The sequence below is a fragment of the Schistocerca gregaria genome, chromosome 10 (assembly GCF_023897955.1).
Source record: "Schistocerca gregaria isolate iqSchGreg1 chromosome 10, iqSchGreg1.2, whole genome shotgun sequence".
Lineage (NCBI taxonomy): Eukaryota > Metazoa > Arthropoda > Insecta > Orthoptera > Acrididae > Schistocerca > Schistocerca gregaria.
Genome location: NC_064929.1, coordinates 74,287,006 through 74,310,613, shown reverse-complemented (window position 1 = coordinate 74,310,613; position 23,608 = coordinate 74,287,006). Strand labels below are relative to the sequence as shown.

General features: G+C 45.3%; 1 protein-coding gene and 1 pseudogene across 1 annotated transcript in view; both read left to right on the top strand.

The window, feature by feature from the left end:
- Positions 1 to 23,608, top strand: part of LOC126293593 (histone-lysine N-methyltransferase 2D-like) — a 435,002-nt gene that overhangs the window by 127,050 nt on the left and 284,344 nt on the right. The gene's annotated exons all lie outside the window — the stretch shown is intronic.
- On the top strand, positions 12,012 to 12,129 carry LOC126293815 (5S ribosomal RNA; annotated as a pseudogene).

Here is a 23,608-nt window from a genome sequence, read left to right as displayed (position 1 = left end):
GTGCCCAGCTTACCACAAAACTTGATGCTACTTCATTTCCGACTAGCGCCAGGCACACACTGTTACAGGATGTCAAATCAAACACCTTTCAGCCGTGTAGTTTCCAAACTTACCTTTATTTGGCTATCAGTTTCGGCGATCTACTACACCATCTTCAGGCCTCTGACCAACCTGTAGGAAGATTCCATTTCGGTTCTGGTCAAAACACGGCCAGTAATACTGTTATTAGTAGATTTCTGCTTGCTATAGCGATGACATTTGACATCCAGTATGGAACAGCTGATTCCCTCAACCATATCTGAAAAGATCGACATACACACACTGTTACGTTCGCAGCCAGGACGCCAGCTAGCGCCTTGACCCTCTGCACAGATGTTGAAGGTTCAAGGATCGCAAAGCCGCAAATTGTCACAAGATAGCGCTTCAGTTTGGAAATTCACGCAAGCTGCCTATCGAAACTGGCGCAAAGCAAGTAACTCATCCCAAAGGTATCCCATTGGGTTCTGATCGGGACCCTGAATCTCAGACGGCGCTTTAGATCAGGGTGCATTGTTGTGTTGATACAATCAGTGTTGGTCTCCAGACTGTCCCTGTATTTACACAATATGAGGGGCGGTCGAAAAGTTTCTAGCCCGAGATGGTTACCGAAATGTCTCGCACACGCCACCTACTTTTATGGTGATCCTCGGTTGGTATGCAAGTAAAATTTCGCGGCTCCAGCTTCGTTAGTTCTGTCGCTAGCATGAGTTGTGCACCGTGGTGTAAGCAAAATGGCGAATGTCGAGAGAATCAACAACAGTGCTGTGATTGATTATCTTCATTTGAAGGGAATGACGCCCAAGGAAATTGCAGAAGTCATGCAGAATACACTTCCGAACAGTGCTTCGTCTTATGCAGCAGTGAAAAACTGGATAGCCGACTTCGAACGTTGAAGAACGAGTGTGGAAGATGCGCCCAGGGGTGGAAGGCCGGTCACCGTTGCCACTGATCAAACAGTGATTGTAATTCACGTTAAGATTTTGCAGGATCCTCGAACAGCGTTGCAGCACATTAAAACCACATTTGGAATCTCCATGGGCGTGCTCGTGACATTTTTGTGATATTTTGGGAATGCGGAAAGTTTCATTTCGATGGGTCCTGAAAGACATGATTGCAGATTACATACAGTAGTGCGTGCAGTGTTGTGAAGAAGTCGTCCGCCAGTTTGAAGCGAATGAAGGCGGCTTCCTTGCAAGGTACGTGACAATGGACGGAACGTCGGTTCACCACTTTGATACTGAGACAAATCAACAGTCACAACAATGGAAACATCCTTCATCCTCTACGCCCAAATAAAGCCGGGTGCAAAAATCAGCCGGTAAGGTGATGGTATGGGTCTTCGGGGATGCAGAAGCGATAATTATGGTGAATTACTAGCCTTTCACCTCTACTGTTCAATCTGTTCATCGAGGAAGCAATGATGGAACTATAATAAAGGTTCAGGAGTGGAATTAAAATTCAAGGTGATACAATATCAGTGACACGATTCGCTAATGACATCGGTGTCCTGAGAGAAAGTGAAGAATAATTACTTGATCTGCGTAACGGAATGAAGAGTCTAATGAGTACGGAGTATGGTTTGAGAGTAAACTGAAGAAAGTAGAAGACAATTAGAGATAGTAGAAATGAGAACAGCGAGAAACTTAACCTCACGATTGATGGTCACGAAGTAGATGAAATTAAGGACTTCTGTTACCTAGGCAGCAAAATAACCAATGACGGACGGAGCAAGGAGGACATCAAAAGCAGACTAGCAATGGCAAAAAGGGCATTGCTGGCCAATAGAAGTTTACTAATATCAAACATAGGCCTTATGTGAGGAAGAAATTTCTGAGAATGTACATCTGGAGTACAGCATTGTACGAGTATGTTAGTGAAATATGGACTGTGGGAAAACCGGAACAGAAGAGAATCAAAGCATTTGAGATGTGGCGCTACAGATGAATGTTGACCGGGCTGGCAAGGCGCCAAATTCATATTCTTGAAGAAAAAAGTCTTGTTACACAAAGCACCTCGCATCCAGCGCACGTTTGTCTGCCGATTGTTCGTATGATTTTGAAGCGCAACTCTGTTGGTTTTTTTAAAACTTTTGAACACTCTTAAGCTGATATTTGAATGCGTGCATAGTGTACGTGATGTCTCTGCCAGGGAGATCCCCGCCGCATCTAGAAATAAAAAACTTCCCCGCAGAACAAATGATGATGAAGACTGTACGAGCTGAGCCGTATAAACCCGAACGGGTGAATAACAATCGTCCTTTGTTTATGTTATTGGGTGTGCCATTGATAAGTGTTGTTATAATCACTAGCGAAATCTGTAGATTCAAATTACAAAAGTGGAAATAAACGACTAATACGAATAACAGGTAAGATGGATGACATATTATCTTCTCAGTGTATCCAAAAAAATGAAATTTTGACAGGAAATGTTTGCCAGATCGCTACACTACGTAGATGTAGTTTTACAGTCCTCGATTAACAGCCTGTTCTCGGAATAGCGCGGAAAACGCGTTGTACGAACGCTAATATCGCCTAACCGGAGAATAAACTCTGGCAGAGTTATCGAAGTAAACCGGAGAGTAAGTTTTGACAATGGAAGGAATAGTTACGAGATTACTAGTGACAAGATTGTTAGAACGAAGAAGGGGAAGAAACGGGGACATGATACAAATTATACAGAAGCCTATGAGGATTACAGATTTACAAAATATTTCATACTTCTACTTCTTCCCGGCCGTTGTGGCCGAACGGTTCTAGGCGCTACAGTCTGGAACCGCGTGACCGCTACTGCCGCAGGTTCGAATCCTGCCTGGGGCATGGATGGGTGTGATGTCCGTAGGTTAGATAGGCTTAAGTAATTCTAAGTTGTAGGGGACTGATGACCTCAGATGTTAAGTCCTATAGTGCTCAGAGCCATTTAAACTACTACTTCTAAATCTCGTGCTTGAGAAGCTGGAACATACGGATGAAATGTGAAACTATTTCATAAGCTAAAACTTTTTGCTTGTGGTAAGCCTAATGGGCATTTCTTGAATTATATTCTGCCGCCTTATGTACGTAAACCCCGTACATAAAAAATGACCATGTGTGCCAAAACAGTCGCGCTTACTTTGGCGTGTATTGTGATCTATTAGAGAGGCCTATTTCGTTTTATACAAAGGAGAGTGGCAAAACAGGCGTAATCAAATCTAGAAACCAAACCAGTCACGGATACTTTTCGTATTACCAGATTTTTCAGTATTAAACAACGACATTTTGATATTTAATATAGCAAAACGATTGGCGAACTTCGATGAGGCAATAGATACTTTCACAGAAAAGCACGCCGAGTAAAGCTGTCGCAAGATTAGAAAGAGAAAAAATGCTGGGACCGGAGGATTGAAGACATGTGTACCGTCTTGGTGGTCTCTTGTCTACTGCTCTTGTGTTTCCTATATTTTATGTCGCACAAAAGAGAGTTATTTGCTAATAAGCAATGAAGAGTGCAAATTTTGTGAAGAGTTCTTATTCTCCCGGTGACAAATAATCCCACTCAATATTAATTGTGAGGGTGGGATACTTTTTTATTTTTTCTTCTCAAGGGTGTAGGATTCCAGACCGAGCACCTGCCATGAATATAGGTTCGATGACTTCCGTTACAAAAAATATACACGTATGACTTCCACAGAGCGAAATACAGTGACGTGCGATAAAAATATGCTGTGTGAAGAGGGCTGGCACTGCACTCTGACACACCTAAGACCAAATAACATGTTTTACATTTCCTCGAACATGTCCGTTTTATACATCAAACTTTTTCAGAAAGATGTGCGCTACAAAATGAGCATTATTTTGAAAAATTGGCTGTTTCTAATCTTTGACCTGCTATCTCAAACGCTTGAGTGTGGGGGGCGCCACTGTCGAGTTCGGTAATGTGGTAGATCCGGGGCTGGCCGCCCGTGTAGTTGGTCACAGTTTCATGAAGCCGCGTTAGCAGACGCTGCCGTTGGAGACGCGAGCTGCGCCGGCAGAGCTGCCGCGCCTGCGCACAAACCGGTTTCCTGCAGCTGCGTGTGCGCATGCGCGGACGCTCCCATCCCGAGCAGCGGCACGCGCCGTGGACGCTGGGTTGTCGCCGAGCTGACCGCTATGGGCTTCAATGTGGACTAGGGCTGTTGCTCTCTACCAAAACTACGATTCGATACTTTCGGTGCAGTACTTGAATGACCTAATAAATGCAACGGTTAATAACTGATAAAAATTTGTCGATCGCGTAACTTCTGGGCATCCATTTAACCAACTCAATTACTTTTGATACAAGTGCAGTTTACGTGCGCACACACTAAAATGTCTGTATGATTATTGTTATTTTGTACTCAATAGATCGTTCTTCACTGTGATCAAAGGCAAGAGTTTCCTGTTTCTGCTGCTAAGTACGAACGTTGTTTATGTATAACAGGAACATGCTTTATATCTGCTAGACAAAGTAAATGTCCACAGCTCGTCGAGTGAGCCGGCACGGTAGCTCAGCGTGTTCGGTTCAAAAATGGTTCAAATGGCTCTGAGCACTGTGGGACTTAACATCTGTGGTCATCAGTCCGCTAGAACTTAGAACTACTTAAACCTAACCAACCTAAAGACACCACACACATCCATGCCTGAGGCAGGATTCGAACCTGCGACCGTAGCGGTCTCGCGGTTCCAGACTGTAGCGCCTAGAACCGCTCGGCCACCCCGGCCGACAGCGTGTTCGGTCAGAGGGCTGTCTGCTCCCTGTAATAATAATAATAATAAAAAAAACTGAGTCAAGAAATCAACGACAACTTGAACGGATGACTTGTGAAGTCGGCCCATCCCAAACGCAACGAACTATATCGAACAAAATGGATGGAAAAAAAAGTGGCTAGCGTTAGTGCCTCTGGATCACGGGGTCCTGGGTTCGATTCGCGGCCGGGTTGGCGATTTTCTGAGCCCGTGAACTGGGTATTGGTGTTTGTGTTGACCTTATCATTTCATCATCGTCATCATTCGTGACAAGTAGCACGATTGGACTGTGTAGAAATTGGGACTTTGTACAGGCGCAGTTGTCTAGCGCTGTACGATAAATCTATTTTTTTTTATTTTTGCTAAAAATCTACCTCTTTCACATTACAGATGAACAATAATTGAATAAAAACAAACATTGACGATGTCAGCTGTGCTATAAATACCGTTTATTTTTAAGCGTCAGACAGAGATTAACTTGTACTGCAAATGTTCATTATTTTACACGGCTGGTTGTATATCCCTACTCACTTTGTAGACAGTTCACGACTTCCGGTTTCTAGGGAAACCTAGTAAGAGACTTGCTGCTTACGCAAACGAAGCGGTCGAAGTGAGTTAGCAGAGCGGTCTGAGAGGCGCCTTGCCACGGTCCGCGTGGCTTCCCCCGTTCGAGGTTGTGTGTGTGTGTGTGTGTGTGTGTGTGTGTGTGTGTGTGTGTGTGTGTGTTGTCCTTAGCGTTAGATTAAGTAGTGTGTAAGGTTAGGGACCGATGAGATCAGCAGTTTGGTCCCGTAGGAACTTACCACGCATTTCCAAATGAAGTGAGGTAACGCCCGATAGGTAAGAGACACACCTCGCCTACAGGTAACGCGGTTATGGTCTTAACTGACCAAAGCTAGTAGGAGAACTGCCGTAGCCTACAGTAGACTACCGTAGTTTTCCAACTTTACAGTGGATCCTCACGATTGCACGAGGGTGTGGCGCAAAGCAGACGCTGCGAAAAACTTTATAAGAGAGGGGAACAGCTGTGTCTGTAACCAGTCCCAGCTATCCACTTAGCAGGTGCATTACAACACTCTCCGGAACCTCTGCTCCGTCCTTGTGTGTCTTGCAACTATTAACATAACTTTTCGGAGATCGGCTACTTCATTTTTTTGCCACCCTTCTTTCTCTACAAGGAACAAAATATGCATTGAACTGATTTTAAAGCAGATTTTGGAAAATCTCTTGACATAAGCCACTCAGTAATATTCTATGCACTCGTTAGGCAGTACTTGTACGGTTATTCCACTGGATAGCAGATTTTAAGATCATGTTTGTGACTTTAATTTTTCCCCTTTCGCATTAAAATAGAGGAAAGCCAATGACTTAATGAACCTGATGTACCTGTGCGCTCAGTTTATAGAATTTGATCTTCCTCCGCCCCCCCTCCCCCTTTCAACGAATTTTTATCCTGTCTTGCTCGGCACATGTAGAAATGCTGTCCAGTGTATGATGCTCGAAGACTACCTGTGCAGTAGAATGTGCACCCCCAGAACCATCGAGGGGAAGAATTTTTTGTAACCGAGCGGTTATAGTTAAAGTGAAGCTACTCAGGGAGGCGCAGTGTGGGCTGTAATAATCGTATCGCAGCGAAACTTGGTAGACTTTTGTATGTGTTTAAGTGATCGTTAAGTTGTGGGGACACAGGAAAAGTTAAGGACATCGCCACCGTCTCCTTCATTACGACCTCGCATATTTGTATCAAAACCGACCACAAAATTTTAAACATATTGCCGCCTGGCGGCTGTTGTGTCCAGGAGAAATGCGACACTTCATTCTCGTCTTCACATGCGACCTGTGTGAACAGCGGCCGTTTAGTCTTTGAAACCAGCGTCACCGTTGGGGAATACGCATTGTACCATGGCATGGACATGGTCTGTCAGAATGTAAGGTAGCAATACAGCCAAGGATTACATGACCGGAGTAATCGTGGGGCCCATGGAATACCACGATATGGCTGCCCGAATCATCAACAAACCACACTCTTGGGACGTAAACTTGTCAGAAACTGGAAACCGTGTGAAACAAGACGCATCCGACCAAATTACGGCACTGATGAGCGGTTTTACAGTTCCAGCTTGCTCCGCAATTCCCTGCTTCAGGAGCTCTCCTTGTGTTGTTTTGGTGCTGACAGGATTCGCGAGTGCGACATTCAGTTCATACAGTGACTTTTCCATCTATCGTCACAACCCTTTTCAGCGGTCCGCCTGTCGCGATGACCCAGCTCACACTTTCGTCCGCGATGTGACTTAACGGGCGGTGTTTTCCGCTTTCCCTGTACACGCTGACTCTTCGATACGGTGCGTTTCCCACCGCAACGCCGTATTCTGATTGTTTACATACCTCTGTATTTGAATGCGCATGGCTATACCAGTTTCTTCGGCGCGTCAGTTCAATGCGCCTTTCTCCTGTAGGGCGGCTATGGCATGCTGGCGAAGGGTGTATTTGCTAAGTGCAGTTAGCAATACACTCTGAGGAAGGACTCTTTACAGTAGTAGCCGAAACGTCGGAATTTTATAGTTGGCAATGCGGCCACAAACCCAGAAGAATTTTATTGACCGAAGATATGAGGTTTACGGCCAATGTTGATGGGAACTTTTTGTCTTCCCTTGAAGCATAGTACATCTTCTGTAAATATTCGAACCTTTTTCTTGACGTTCTATACTTACTTTCATGTGAATGATCTCAATATGACCGCTGTGCAAAAGTCATACGTCAAGTAAATTATGTAACAAAAAATTGCAGATACAAATCTTCTACGATGACCTAGCAAAGCCGGCTATTGCTTACAAGGGAACCTCCCCATCGCACCCCTCTCAGATTTAGTTATAAGTTGGCACAGTGGATAGGCCTTGAAAAACTGAACACAGATCAATCGGGAAAACAGGAAGATGTTGTGTGTAACTATGAAAGAAATAAGCAAAATACACAAACTGATTAGTCCATGCGCAAGATAGGCAACATCAAGAAGCGCCGTGGTCCCGTGGTTAGCGTGAGCAGCTGCGATACGAGAGGTCCTTGGTTCAAGTCTTCCCTCGAGCGGAAAAGTTTACTTTCTTTATTTACGCAAAGTTATGATCTGTCCATTCGTTCATTGACGTCTCTGTTCACTGTAATAAGTTTAGTGTCTGTGTTTTGCGACCGCACCGCAAAACCGTGCGATTAATAGACGAAAACATTTGATCGCAAGGCCATAGGTCAACCGATTCCTGCACAGGAAAACACGTCTGATATATTCTATACGGCACTGGTGACGGCATGTGCGTCACATGACAGGAACATGTTGTCGACCCATCTAACTTGTACACTTGGCGAATGGGTAAAAAGATTCTTCTACCTTGACCGATTTAGGTTTTCTTGTGGATGTGATAATCACTCCCAAAAAGTGATGAAAACATAAGAGTTTGTCACATAAACTGCAACAAATGAATGCAACAGTTTCACAGTCGCACAGTTTTCCCCGTGCTCTTGTCAAAAACATGTGTTTTTAACGTTTTCAAATATTTCAGTGTGTAGACGGTTAAATCCCGCATATGTCCAAGCAAATCTGAACATGTCCTAGAATTTTGGAGAGCGAAGTTGATTATGTGTAGGGCCTGAACTTTGATAATTGTCTGAAAATAAAAAAAATAAACTTTTCACTCGAGGGAAGACTTGAACCAAGGACCTCTCGTTCCGCAGCTGCTTACGGTAACCACGGCGCTCCTCAGCTCACACTATCCTTGATGTTGCCTATCTTGCGAATGGACTACTCAGTTTGTATAGTTTGCTTATTTTTTTCATAGTTCCACACACCTTACTGTTTTCTCGATTGATCATTGTTCAGTTTTTCAAGGCCTATCCACTGTGCCGACTTGTAACTAAATCTGAGGGGGGTGCGATGGGGAGGTTCCCTTGTTAAAATACCCCTATCACGCAAGTCAATGTATAGTAAACAGTAGCTTAGCTAGAACCTCAAAACTTTCGTAAAATATAACTCTGTCCATAGATAAACTGCTTGTATGTAAACAAAACTGTCAGTCGACATCATGGTGGATAACGCAGTGCGCCTGTATAAAATACGTGACAAAAAGTATTTGTGCTGTTACAAAAAAGAAGAAAGGCCAAGAACAAAACAAGGAGAGGAGAATATAAATAAAACGAAAAACTGATAGTGCGCAACTTTAAACTCGCTAGATTGAAGTAAAATGATTGGAATCGTTGCTTTTGCACTGGCCAGCTGCGGCAATGAAACTGCTGTCGATATTTTACCACTGTAGAATCTGAAGATACATGTAATTTGCCAGCTGAAGATAGGTGCAAACCCGAAATGCATTGTTGTTGTTGTGGTCTTCAGTCCTGAGACTGGTTTGATGCAGCGCTCTATGCTACTCTATCCTGTGCAAGCTTCTTCATCTCCCAGTACCTACTGCAACCTACATCGTTCTGAATCTGCTTGGTGTATTCATCTCTTGGTCTCCCTCTACGATCTTTACCCTCCACGCTGCCCTCCAATACTAAATTGGTGATCCCTTGATGCCTCAGAACATGTCCTACCAACCGATCCCTTCTTCTAGTGGCCGGCCGCGGTGGCCGAGTGGTTCTAGGCGCTTCAGTCCGGAGCCGCGCGACCGCTACGGTCGCAGGTTCGAATCCTGCCTCGGCCATGGACGTGTGTGATGTCCTTAGGTTAGTTAGGTTTAAGTAGTTCTAAGTTCTAGGGGACTGACGACCTCAGATGTTAAGTCCCATACTGCTCAGAGCCATATTTTTTAACCTCCTTCTAGTCAAGTTGTGCCACTAACTGCTCTTCTCCCCAATTGTATTCAATACCTCCTCATTAATTATGTGATCTACCCATCTAATCTTCAGCATTCTTCTGTAGCACCACATTGCGAAAGCTTTTATTCTCTTCTTGTCCAAACTATTTATCGCCCACGTTTCACTTCCATACATGGCTAGACTCCATACAAATACTTTCAGAAACGACTTCCTGACACTTAAATCTATACTCGATGTTAAATTTCTCTTCTTCACCTTGCCATTGCCAGTCTACATTTTATATCATCTCTACTTCGACCATCATCAGTTACTTTGCTCCCCAAATAGCAAAACTCCTTTACTACTTTAAGTGTCTCATTTCCTAATCTAATTCCCTCAGCATCACCCGACTTAATTCGACTACATTCCATTATCCTCGTCTTGTTTTTGTTGATGTTCATCTTATATCCTCCTTTCAAGACAAGCCTCCATTCCGTTCAACTGCTGTTCCGAGTCCTTTGCTGTCTCTGACAGAATTACAATGTGATCGGCGAACCTCATAGTTTTTATTTCTTCTGATTGCTTAAATAAAACGCAATACAAAAGTGGCCCGTCGCTGTATTTTTATAGTAAAGTATTTAAACAGTGTGCCTAGCGCTGTGCAGTGGACGGTGGATGTGGCGTGACTTGTCGAGCTCCCTGTAGGAGTCAAGAGACGCGGAGTTACGCCGGGCACGGCTGGGCTGCCCGCAACCCTTTCCTATCAGACTGAGGCAGGGCCGGGCGGCGCTTTCAAGTGGGGACTCCCTGCCCGCCCGCCCGCTCGCTAGGTGGGCAGGCGGATATTCCGGTGCAGGGCGTTTGGCGTGGCAGAGGGGCCCGCGCGGTGTATCCGGCAGGGGAGAGGGGTGGGGTGGGCCGTGGCTGCAGGGCAGGGCCCCATTCAACCGCGCCGCGGTACAGCTGCGGCGTGCGGCGGCGCATCTGCCACTAAAAACAACTCCGGTGCGCAAAAAATAAAACTCTCTGGCCCTCTTACTGCCAGCGCGGGCAACCTGGAGCGGGAAAGGACTTCACGTAGTCGCCGTCGCGAAAGCAGACGGCTGTGTGGTAGGATCGCATGTACCGGCCGCTCACGTCCCTGCCCATGCAGTGTCTCCGTGCAAGGTACCGCCGCTTCCGTGTGCTCGGTTCCGCTTTGTTCCCTCTACTCGTCCTGTTCCACAGTTTAAGAGGGCTCTCTCAAAAGTAATGCCTACGAATTTTTTTTATGTGAAAACTCTTCCAGCCATTTAAATAAACCGTACTGTATTTCCGGGCTACATCGTTATTTCTAAACCTAGTCACCCTGACGACGAACACATTTCCCCCAACGAGAGATCGGTTTGTTGATACCGTCACTGTAGAAGTTGTAGGCTGAGCCACGACCTCACCTCGCCTCGCCTCGCCTCGCCTCGCACCGCTTCCTCACTATCAAAGTGAAATCATGCGAATGTGTTCTTTAATTTTATATCATAGAACAAAAGTAGGGACTATCTCGGAAAGATAACAGAAAAGGAGGTCGTAACGATTCACTTCTTTTCCTTTAATGACTCTCCGTTATTTTCAATGATTATACTGCTTTTTTTTATATAAACGTTTATATTTCACATGTATATTATCGATAAGTTGCTGATCTAGTCTTCTGCCGGAATCTGCAGTTTTTTTCTTGAGACTTCATAGATCGACTAAGGCATATGTGTTTTTAGATTTGCATTATGTTTTTCTATTAGCAGTTGCAATGAAAAATAGCCATAAAACAAAATATGTGATCAAATTACCAAATAAACAGCAACCAGTCGCAAAATCATGTTTTCTTTATTAGTTTTGCAAATCGATTTTAACTGATTAACAGCCATGATCGGTGCTTTCAACTATATGTTCCCTGAGTAGTAGCTCTGTCTTAAGCACAAGTCAAACATTGAAAGCACCGATCATGGCTGTTAATCAGTTGAAATCGATTTGCAAAACTAATAAAGAAAACATGATTTTGCGACTGGTTGCTGTTTATTTGATAATTTTATGGTTTACTGTCGCTGCACAACTTGGGAACCAAATGGAGCCCACCATTCAAAATGTGTCATACCTAATACCTCAAAGTTTAAACAAACTTGCTCATGGTGGAAAACGTAGGCAGCACAAAAATGCGCGACAGAAGCCTGTTGAGTCTCAAAAGGTGTTAGCGGCATAGCTCATCAGATGCTGTATGTGTGTATTGTCTTCCATTCAACATAAAACGGACGATTGTAACAAACAAGTGATCTGCAGGACTTTGTCAGAATATTATTTGAACGAGAGTATCCTACAGCCAGTGAAGCGACATTACCGCAAATTTATTGCAGGCCGTTTGTAGGACAACATGCCTTTGTTTTATCTGGATGAAAATTAGGCTTCGCAACACCACACGAAGGCAACGGCCTTGCCGCAGTGGACACACCGGTACCCGTGAGATCACCGAAGTTAAGCGCTTTCGGGCGTGGTCGGTACTTGGATGGGTGACCATCCAAGTCGCCATGCGCTGTTGCCATTTTTAGGGGTGCAGTCAGCCTCGTGATACCAATTGCTCGACCACCGAATAGTAGCGGCTTCGGTCAAGAATACTACCGTAACGACCGGGAGAGCGGTGCGCTGACCCCACGCCCCTCCTATCCGCATCGTCCACTGAGGATGACACGGCGGTCGGATGGTCCCGGTAGGCCACTCGTGGCCTGAAGACGGAGTGCTTTATAACCATTCGAACAAATGTATTTGGCACTCCTCAATGGAAATAGTAGCGTGAAAGTACCTACATGTCCGTGGTGGCAATTATTGAACTATATGAAAAAAATTTAAATTAGTCAAAAAACTACGGTTTGCACACACTTTAATCAATATGTAAACGTCACTACTGCAATTCGGATTTAGGTTACGACATGTTCGGTATGCCTGCCATCTCTGGCGATAATGTGGCGCAGACGAATTGCGAGATTCTGAGCGACCCGCTCAAGCCCCGGAACATCGATGCTGTCGATGGCCTCATGAATGGCTGTTTTCAACTCAGCAGTGGTTTTGGGGTTATTGCGGTACACCTCTTTCATATAGCCCCACAAAAAAAAGTGCCGCCTGTGTTGTTATCCGGAGAATATGACGGCCCATGCCAGTGGCTTCTGGGTGCCCCAGAGCCACAGTTCGGTCCCCAAAGTGCTCCTCCAGTATATCAAACACTCTCCTGCTTCGACGGGCTCGAGATCCGTCTTTCATGAATCACATGTTGTCCAAGTCAGGCTCATTTTGTATAATGGGAATGAAATCATCTTCCAAAACTTCTAACTTACCCATCCAGTAATATTACACCGATTATTTCGTGACTGGGCGTTGCATACCGCACAGTCATCCGTTGAGAGTGAGGAGACTTCTCGATCGCGGAATGCGGATTCTCAGTCCCCCAAATTTGCAAATTTTACTTACTGACGAACCCATCCAAATGAAAATGGGATTCGTCGCTAAACCACACTATACAGTGCATACTAATTCCCATCATGCCCCGCGACCAACCGTGCAGTTTGAACGACCTAACGCAAACCGCTCAGAAGTTATGGCGTCATATAGTTCAGTGATTGTCACCTCGTAATTTCGTATAGTGTAAGCCTGCGTTTTGGGTGATAGTTGCACCCTCATTCGGAAGTGTAACGTGAATTATAAACCAGATACACAAGAAGAGACTGCTAAGCTTCAGGAATGCAGTGCTACAGAAGAATGCTGAAGATTAGCTTAAATGATTCAAATGGCTCTGAGCACTATGGGACTTAACATCAGGAATGCAGTGCTACAGAAGAATGCTGAAGATTAGCTTAAATAATTCAAATGGCTCTGAGTACTATGTGACTTAACATCTGAGGCCATCAGTTCCCTAGAACTTAGAACTACTTAGACCTAACTAACATAAGGACATCACACACACCCATGCCCGAGGCAGGATTCGAACCTGTCGTGCGGTTCATAAGTGAAGCGCCTAAATTCGCTCGGCCACTGCCCCCGGCTGATTGGATTAATTGCAATGTTATTTTTACGTAATAATATGAGGCTATGACGAGTCATCTATCTTGAGAAGCTCCATGAATCAGTTCGTTGCCACTCTTACGTAGTAAAATGTTCGTAAATATCGTGAAGTTCAACTAGTGCCTTTTAGTGTCTTGTCATCCTTGTAAAGTCTGTTATGTCGCCACTCCTTTCTATAGTTATTGCCGCGTTAGCAACAATAATTTCAGATTCGCCTCCATTATGGCTAAGTGCTTTTGGTTTAGTACTGACTGACTGCAGTATTGTATGGTACATTAAGTCACATGTATATTTCTCACGCAGATTACGCAAATAAGGCTTCGTCTTCTCATACAAATAAACAGTTTTGTACCTGTCACCCATTCGTCAGAACAAGAGTAGGGGGACTCTCTCGAAAAGGTAATGATTCTATAACACTTTCAATGATTATGGTGTGTTATATAAAAGCACAATTATGTTTCTGTAATAAGTACATGATGCTTCTTATAAATAATCAGAACTTTTTTCACAAAATTTGTCACCTGCTAAGTAACATAACAAATTGGTGCAACAGTTGTGCAGAAATGAATAGAGTTGCGTAAGATGTAGTGCGGGCAGCTACATCTTGTCTCTGGAATGAAGACGACAACAACGTATCCAACAGAAATCAACCCTGTGAAGTGATGTGATTGGCTTAAATGAAAACACCAGGGGAAGAAGTCTTGAGTGCTAAAATTAAGGAGCATCTTCCATCACCTTGGTGATCTCATCGCACCACCTAGGTGAAGTTGGCTGTATCGTATTTGTTAACGCAACTGCCACTACAATCTTGAATTTCTGTGTAGATGGCGACTAATCTTATGTAATAAATTCTAAGTCCACTATTTTACTGTTCTGCTCTTGTTGCAACATTGAGCACCATCATTTTCTGTTACAGGTGAGAATGCAAGCCAATGCATCAGACAAATCCTGAGCTATGAGCAGCGCTGCATTTGGTGAGTCTTTCACATCCCATTTAAAGGGGTTTTACGAAACCTGTCGAACCGGTGCGAACACCAGCTGTTGCCATTTAGAAGCATATTTTGATCATATGGCAGTACAAATACCATCTGTTACTCTTTAAAGTTTCAACAAGTAGAAAACAGTGTTCCCACGAACGACAATGTCTGGTGCGGATATACAGGGCTATTCAAAAAGAAGGGACAGATATCAAACATTTGTTGCTTCCAAACTACAAAAGATAGAAACACAATTCCAGGAACGTTAGAAAGAGAAAAGTTCGAATTTTTATGCATTTAATGTGAGCACCATGTGTTACCGACAAATATCAAACGGTGGCTCATTTTCTGCCACGCACTAAGCAGCTGGTCTCTCGTTATCGATTCACAGCTTCAACAATGCGATGTCGCGGAGTGCCTGGTATTGCGAGGTGGGGGGGGGGGGGGGGGGCAAATATGGTCTTTTACGTTAGCCCACAGTCACAAGGCCACCGACGGTAAAGTTCATCTTCGGCTCCTCCTCGTACAATCTAACGTCCTGGAATGGTGTCATTCAGCTAACGTCTGTCGTGCTTAGAGAAATGAGACGGATTATCATCTTGCAGGAAGATGAAGCCATGTGAATCACCTTCTCGTTGAGGAAATAACCAGTTTTAAAGCATGTTTGGATCTGTAACAGTTTTCTCCGTGATGATGATGAAAGCAAAAGCGGCAGCACTGCCGTGATACGGACTTCTACCCAGATGGTTCAAATTTTAGACTGTTGTCTGTGCAGGAACGTTGGAATTATGGCGCTACCTTTTGTAATTTGGAAGAAGTAAATGTTCGAAACCTGTTCCTTCTTTTCGAGTAGCTGTGTATTATGTGTACACTGTACCCAAACATTATGACCATCTGTTAAAGAGAAGTATAGCGGAGGTTTGACAAGACCTTGATAGATTTATGGAGGTATGTGGCACCAGAGATCCACGCAAGAGCCACTCTATTCCCATAAATTAACTGGCCCGTGATTTGTGCGAGGGGTGCGCCCTACATATGTTCCAGTAGGATTCACATCACGCGAATTTTCGTTAGCAACACATCAGCGTGAGTTCAGTATCGTGAACCTCAAGCTTCTCGTCTCGTGATGCGGTCCGTTATCCTGCTAGAAAAGTCACCGCTACCAGGGGACACATCAAGCATGAAGCAATACAGGTGGTTCGGAACGATGCTCACGAAGTACACAACCGTAATGCTATCTTACACTATTACCGGAGGTTCCATGGAAACTCAAGCGAATACCTCCGATAGTATGATACAGACCGCACCAACTTGCGCCACTGATGCAGTGCACATATGGGAGCAGCATACAGATAACTGTTTGCATGGTAAATGTATATTACACATTTTCTGACATCTTCGGAAATGCAATTTTCCGCTGTGTTATGTTGATTGGAAAATAGGTCTCGGCCCGAAACTACTCATCGAATGAAAAATATAATATTTGCAACTTGCAATGGTTATTCGTTCTATTTATTAACATAAGTAGCTGACACAAGTTACTCCAGCATACTGGAAGTATTGTACCATAAGCGGCAGTTAAATGGAAACCGTGCACCCGCCACAACTGGACCATAGAATGGTCCAATTAAAAAGTAATCTCCACATGTATTAAGACGTTTATCCGACTGGCAGTCGAGACGATCAATTCCTGTTTCGTAGAATGCAGTCTGCCGCTGACGGATCCACAACCGCAACAACTCATTTTTGCACTTCCTCGTCCTACCGAAACTGAAATCCACGCATGTCTTTCTTCAGGTCGCTGCCGGTAGACCTTTCGGGGTATCAGGTCGTGGTCCATGACTCTCTTCTGTTACAATCGTTTCGTGCACAACTGCGCTGGGCATCCTCAGAGACGTTGTTCCTCCGTTGAATCTTTTCGACTGACGGATCGGACGTCTGAGAGCGACGCGCATATACTGCATGCCAGGTTAGTACATTTTATAAAATCTACTGCCGTGAATAAGATTTTACGGAAAGCTGGTGATGCCGTTGTTAAGGAGAGGATCCGTTTTACCCGCCGAAAATTGGACGGTTTCGGTACAACTTTATCGCCTGTATCTAAAGATATCTGTGGAGTTACCCCACGATTCACGGAACTGGGTTGATGGTATAACGTGGGCCAAGTCAGACGACAAAGTTTAGCGGGCTTGAGACTTCTTCGCAACAACAAACCGTTATTCCGCGCTCAGCTATTAATACGACGGATAAAGTTTTCGACGACGCTACGATGATGGTTTCAAGTAAAGGACTGAACTTTGCACCCACACCAATTGTTTTACCAATACCGGCCTTCGTCTGTGCCGTTGAAGAAGCTGTTCGTCCTCTTCCTGCGGAATCAGCACAAGAAGTAAGACGCGAAACTTTCCGAGTCGTTATTAAGGCTCTCTCACATATCTGTGGCAGAGAGGGATGCACTACGTAAGCTTCGCCAGGATTCCGAAACGGTGGTTCTTGCAGCTGATAAACTTAATGTAACTGTTTTAATGTCTCGTGACGACTATCATGAAAAAAATTAAGTTTCCTGAGGGACCTCACCAACCAGGTGGGTAGGAAGACTGCTTCGCTTCTGAACGCCTCCCCCCTTCCACCAGAAGCTGTGCGAAGATTGAAACCAAGTGGTGCCGTTCCTCCAAGTCTTTATCGACTTCCATAGATCCACAAGAATGGTTGGTTGGTTGGTTGGTTGGTTGGGGAAGGAGACCAGACAGCGTGGTCATCGGTCTCATCGGATTAGGGAAGGACGGGGAAGGAAGTCGGCCGTGCCCTTTCAGAGGAACCATCCCGGTATTTGCCTGGAGTGATTTAGGGAAATCACGGAAAACCTAAATCAGGATGGCCGGACGCGGGATTGAACCGTCGTCCTCCCGAATGCGAGTCCAGTGTCTAACCACTGCGCCACCTCGCTCGGTCACAAGAATGGTGTTCCTCTGCGTCCGATAGTGACTAACATCGGCTCTCCAACATATGATTGTGCCAAATAGTGTTGTTACTAAGGCCTCTGGTGAGAAATGCGCTCAAGACATACGTAACTCTGCGGACTTCATTGACAAACTGAACAAATATGATATGTCAGTCAGTTTTGATGTAGTGTCGTTGTTCACAAAGGTTCCTCTTTCGGAAACATTGTCTCCCATTGGAAGGACCTCCGGTAAAGATTTCAGCTTTATTTGAACATGTTTTGACCTCCACATATTTTATGAACAGACTGACGGTGTCGCCATGGGTAGTCCTTTGTCGCCCTTGAGGGCGAACTTTTTTACGGAGGACTTTGACGAGAAAGCGTTGCAATCTGCTAGCTTGAAACCCAAAGTGTTTTGGAGGTATGTTGATGACACGTTTGTAGTGTGGCCTCACGGTGAAGACAAGCTAAAAGAATTTTTAAATAATCTTAATTTTATCCACAGACAGTCAGTTCTCAATGGAAATCGAAAAAGATGGATGCCTTCCACTTTTGGACGTGTTGGTACGGTGCGAAGATGGTGTCACTTTGGGACAGACAGTGTATCGAAAGCCGACACACACGGATTTATATTTAAGTACAAATAGGCGCCACTATCCTTCGCTGACGATGAGTGTTCGCAGAACTCTGGTGCAAAGAGCACACGTCATTGCTGACGAGAGCAGTCTGGAGGGCGAGCTTCTACACTTGAGAAGCGTTTTTGAAGGCATCGGGTACTCTCCACAGCAGATACGTAAGGCACTACAAATGAAATTAGCAGTGGGCACAAGAAAAGCGGAGGAAGACTCGAAAAGTTTTAAATCTATGGCTTTCCTGCCATATGTGGAAAGCCTTTCGTCAAAAATAGGACGGATCTTCAGTAAATACAAAGTGATTTTTCGCCTTTCACCAAAGACTGCAGCCCTCCTGGATTCTGTTAAAGATGACTGAAGCCTGGGGTTTATAAGATCCCCGTGAGTGCGGCCGTTCATACATCGGACAGACGACACGTACGGTCCAGGAGAGATGCACATAGCATCGCAGATACTCCCGGCTCTTACAACCTAATAAATCTGCGGTGGAGGAACACTGTATTGACACTGGACACTCTTTGTACGATAACGTCGGAATTTTGGCCTCGATTTCATCCTTGTGGGACTCAGTAGTGGAGGAAGCAGTTGAAATTCTCTTGGCGACGAATTTAAGTAATAGAGAAAGCGGCTTCAGCTTGGACAAATCTTGTGTAGCTCGCAGTGATACATCGATATCACCTGAGCAGCGATAGATCTATTTCCATGCATATGCCATACGTCTTTGCCGTCGATTAACGTCTCGGGCGCCTTGTGTATCTGTAGCAGCATGCGCTGTAGTGCGGTCCACGGCTTTAAAAGGACAGAGCAAGTGCTGCAGCGTCAGTCACCTCAGCTCACTCTGAAGATGGGTGGACGGTATTTGGCCGAAATATTAGAAGAATAATCTGAATTTATGCGGCTGCACGCACAAAATTTTATGGAACCTTCTGGATTGCTCGTGGTATCATCGTCCGGCATACGTGTCCCATAGGTGCTCACGGCAGTAGCACGCGAGCAGACGACCAGCTTCATCGTTTCTGAGACGCTCGGTCCTAAGCGCCCGGCCACAACAATCTGCCCTTTGTCGAAGCCGCTCATGTCAGAGGAATGCCCCATTTGCGGCCCATACGTTTGCTACTGTGATTCTCCATTTCCTTCTTTCGTCCAGTCTCGTAGTGGCTAGTGGTCGTTGTGTTTTGGTTCGAGAGTGCAATAATACGATGAAGCGTCAAAGAAACTGGTATAGCCATGCATATTCAAATCGGAGGTACGTAAACAGACAGATAACGACGCTGCGGTCGCAACGCCTGTATAATTCAAGAAGTGTCTGGCGCAGTTGTTAGATCTGTCTCACTGCTGCTACAATGGCAAATTATCAAGATATAAGTGCGTTTGGACGTGGTGTTACAGCCGGCGCATGAGCGATGGGACACAGCATCTCTGAGGTAGCGATGAAGTGGGGATTTTCCCGTACGACCATTTCACGAGTCTGTCGTGGATATCAGGAATCCGGTAGAACATAAAATCTCCGACATCGCTGCGGCCGGAAAAAGATCCTGAAAGAACGGGACCGACGACGACTGAAGAGAATCGTTCAACGTGACAGAAGTGCAACCCTTCCGCAAATTTCTGCACATTTCAATGCCGGGCCATCAGCAATTGTCAGCGTGCGAAGGCCCACTCGCGTACCCTTCATGACTGCATGACACAAAGCTTTACGCCTCGCCTGGGCCGTCAACACCGACATTGGACTGTTGATGACTGGAAACATGTTGCCTGGTCGGACAAGTCTCGGTTCAAACTGTATCGAGCGGATGAATGTGTACTGGTACGGAAACATCGTCATGAATCCATCGACGGTTCAAGCTCTGTAATAGTGTGGGGCGTGTGCAGTTGGAGTGATACGGGACCCCTGATACGTCTAGATACGACATCGTGTCTGATCTCCTGCATCCATTCGTGTTCATTGTGCATTCCGAATGACTTGGGCAATTCCAGCAAAACAATGCGACACCCCACACGTACAGAATTGCTGCACAGTGGCTCCAGGAACACTCTTCTAAGTTTAAATACTTCCGCTGGTCACCGATCTCCCCAGACATGAACATATCTTGGATGCCTTGCAACGTGCTGTTCAGAAGAGATCGCCACCCCCTCGTACTCTGCAGGATTGATGGTGTCCTTTCCCTCCAGTCCTACTTCAGACATTAGTCGGGTCCACGCTGCGTAGTGTTGGGGTAGTTCTGAGTGCTCGCGGGGACCCTCCACGGTAATAGGGTACCAGTCTCTTTGGCTCTTTTTTAAGTCTAGAAAAAGAAAAATTAACGCACATGGTGGCGTATTATTATTTAGAAGTACGTGTTGCGGCTCTGCTTTTCAGCATGGCGGCTGTAGCCGACAGCCAAGCAGGCGGAAAAGTAACTGTGTTCTGGTGCAACAAGCTGTAGAGGGGCCGCATTGGCGTGACCCGGGCGCTAGAGCGTGGCTGGAGATACCACACTGTGGAACTCCGAACCAGACAACCAAGCACATTAGACTATAGAGTAATGCCTCTTGCGTTCCTATCAGAAGGAGCGACCTCTTAAAGCTAAAGATACAGCTCTTATCTGGATTAGGCTTAATGTTATATTAGGTTTATCTTTCAGCATTCTTGTATACTAATGTTATATACCTGTATGTATACACTGAATATGAACCATACAAATAAATAAAAAATAAATAATAAAAAAAACACGCCCTGACCCCTTTGCTGATGGCGGGGGCTGGAACACTGTCCACACAGCATATACGCTGGTGTCCAAAATTAAAGCAAGAAAATCGCTATTTCCCCGTCGTGTGTTTAATTCACGATGTACATACTGTCAACGGATGTCCGTACGATTGTTTTCTGCACGGAAGATGTCATTCCGGTGAACGAACAACCACGCCAAGGATGGCATCAGTGTACCTATCTATCAAACGGGGTAGTGTTTACCGTATAGTGCCATATCGGCAGTCATTGTGTACACGGTCACAGGCGGTGCATTATGGTACACAGCAGACGCCTACCACACTCTGCGGTGGAGGGCCTTGGCAAAAATGGAAGCGAGACAGTTGCAAACTGATGTGGCACACTGGTTTAATGTGAATCGTGCTGTTGTTTCTCCGATGTGGCGATAGTTTATAGTGACAATCTGTATCCCGAAGTCAAGGGCAGCGCCGAGCATGTGTGACATCAGAAAGAAAGGACCATTATTTGGCTACAAGGGCACGACGTACAATCTTCGTATTGCATGGTAACTGGCATCTGAACGTGTTGTATCGAGGCAAACGGTGTACAGTAAGCTTCGATAGAGTGCCTTTTACTGCCGGGGAGCTGCTGTATGTGTACCTGTGAAGCGTCTTCACAGAAGCGACCATCTAGAGTGATGTCGTCTACATGCCACCTGGATCGTCGAACAATGGAGCGATGTTCTCTTCACAGAAGAGTCACGTTATTTGGTCTGGAGAATGATTCTTGACGGATTCGCATCTGGAGGGAACGTGGAACACCATATCGAGACCTAAACATTGTAGAAAGAGACCAGTATCGAAGTGGATCGTTAATAGTGTGACCAACGATTATGTTGACCGTTCCAACATCTCTTCAGAAAATTGTACGAGTGAATGTGCAAGGTTGTGAGGTATCGTGACACCTCACTTGGCGGTTGTTGGAAAGTGCTGTGGGCGCAGACTTCGTATTGATGGACGATAATGTTCGAGCACGGATGGTTGACGCTTTCTTGCAAACGGAAGATACTGCACGCATCGCGTAGCCTGCTCGCACGCCCGATTTGTATCTCGTAGACCACGTCTGCGACGCACTAGAGAGACGGGTTGCATAACGTCAACATCCACCAACCGCTTTCCAAGACTTGGGAGCAGAACAGCAGGGAGAATCGGCGTTATTGCATCAACATGTGATTGATAACATTATCCACAGTATGCCTTGTTGCCAGGACTGTATTATTTCCAGAGGTGGCCATACTACATACTGAGCACAATCAGTTGCCGCAATGTGTGCGCAAATCCATTAAGTTGAGAAAAAAAAACACTTGTCTACCGTTATACATTTTGCACTTGTTTACGTTCTGTATTCTTTATATTGCTTCTACTTTACTATCTCCTATTTACACTGTTTTGTGGCGAAATAAAGGCAATTTTGCAAAATTTCCGTTTGTTGCTTTAAATTTGGACACTAGTATAGTACAGGGCCCAAAGTGTCCAGTAATGACCCGTATTAGGTGTCGTCCGTCACTGGTAGAGGCCGTTTCCAGGAGGTACGTGACGTCCGCCCTTGCACTAGAGCGATGTTACTTAACCACACGACCAGGCCCGTTTGCTGCTGGTGGTGATGGAACACTCGACACAGCACGGTACGGGGGCTAGACAGCTCAGTGGTGACCCAGATAATGTCACGTCCGACGCTGCCACTGCGCGCTTCCGACGCCTGCGTGAGGGGGGAAAAAAAGGCAGGGCCAGGCGACCGTAAAAAGCGCCCTGGCAACGCAGTATCTGTCATCGGTTTCCAGCCACATCCGAGAGCTGTTCCATGACAGACCTGATGTAGGTCATCCAGCGCACTGCTACTGCAAGTGTGTGTGTGTGTGTGTGTGTGTGTGTGTGTGTGTGTGTGTGTGTGTTGTGTGAGAGAGAGAGAGAGAGAGAGAGAGAGAGAGAGAGAGAGAGGAGAGAGAGAGAGAGAGAGAGAGATACCTTCCCTTCTTCATACTCTGTGTGTGACCACAGATGACGTGTCACTGATCTCTTTTGTACTAAGGTTATGGTACACGCGAGGTGTCTAGTTGCTTCCACTGTCCTGAGTGGAATGCATAAGATGTGAATATGTTCACCAGCCTGCAGTCTTCTATAGTTGTCTGCACAGAAAACAGCACTTAGTTCCTGTCCCGGCAGAGGTTCATCAGCAGTCGCTTCAATCACTGCGCTCACGAGGAGAATTATAACACACCTGCCTGTCTCACATTTTGGAACTTTCCATTTGTGCGTGTAAGAGCCTAAAAAGTGGGTTTATCATTCCTTCCTGGTGAAGATAGTGTTCAGCTCAGGAAGATAAGTCGTCGTCAGTGCTTTCTAGTAACACACATTATAATCTGAAAGTATTTTGTGCACCAGATAATGTTAATTTTACCCTTCGTTTTTCACTCACATATACTTTGCGTTATTTAACCATTTGTCACTGGTAATTAAATATACCAGTAGTCTTAAATTCTGTTCATTACGGTATTTATTACAGACGATCGATTTTATTGGTATTAATGCACTAACGAACCCAAGAAACTGCTACACCTGCCTAATATCGTGTAGAGCCCCAGCGAGTACGCAGAAGTGCCGCAACACGACGTGGCATGGACCCGACTAATGTCTGAAGTAATGCTGGAGGGAATTGACAACGTAAATCCT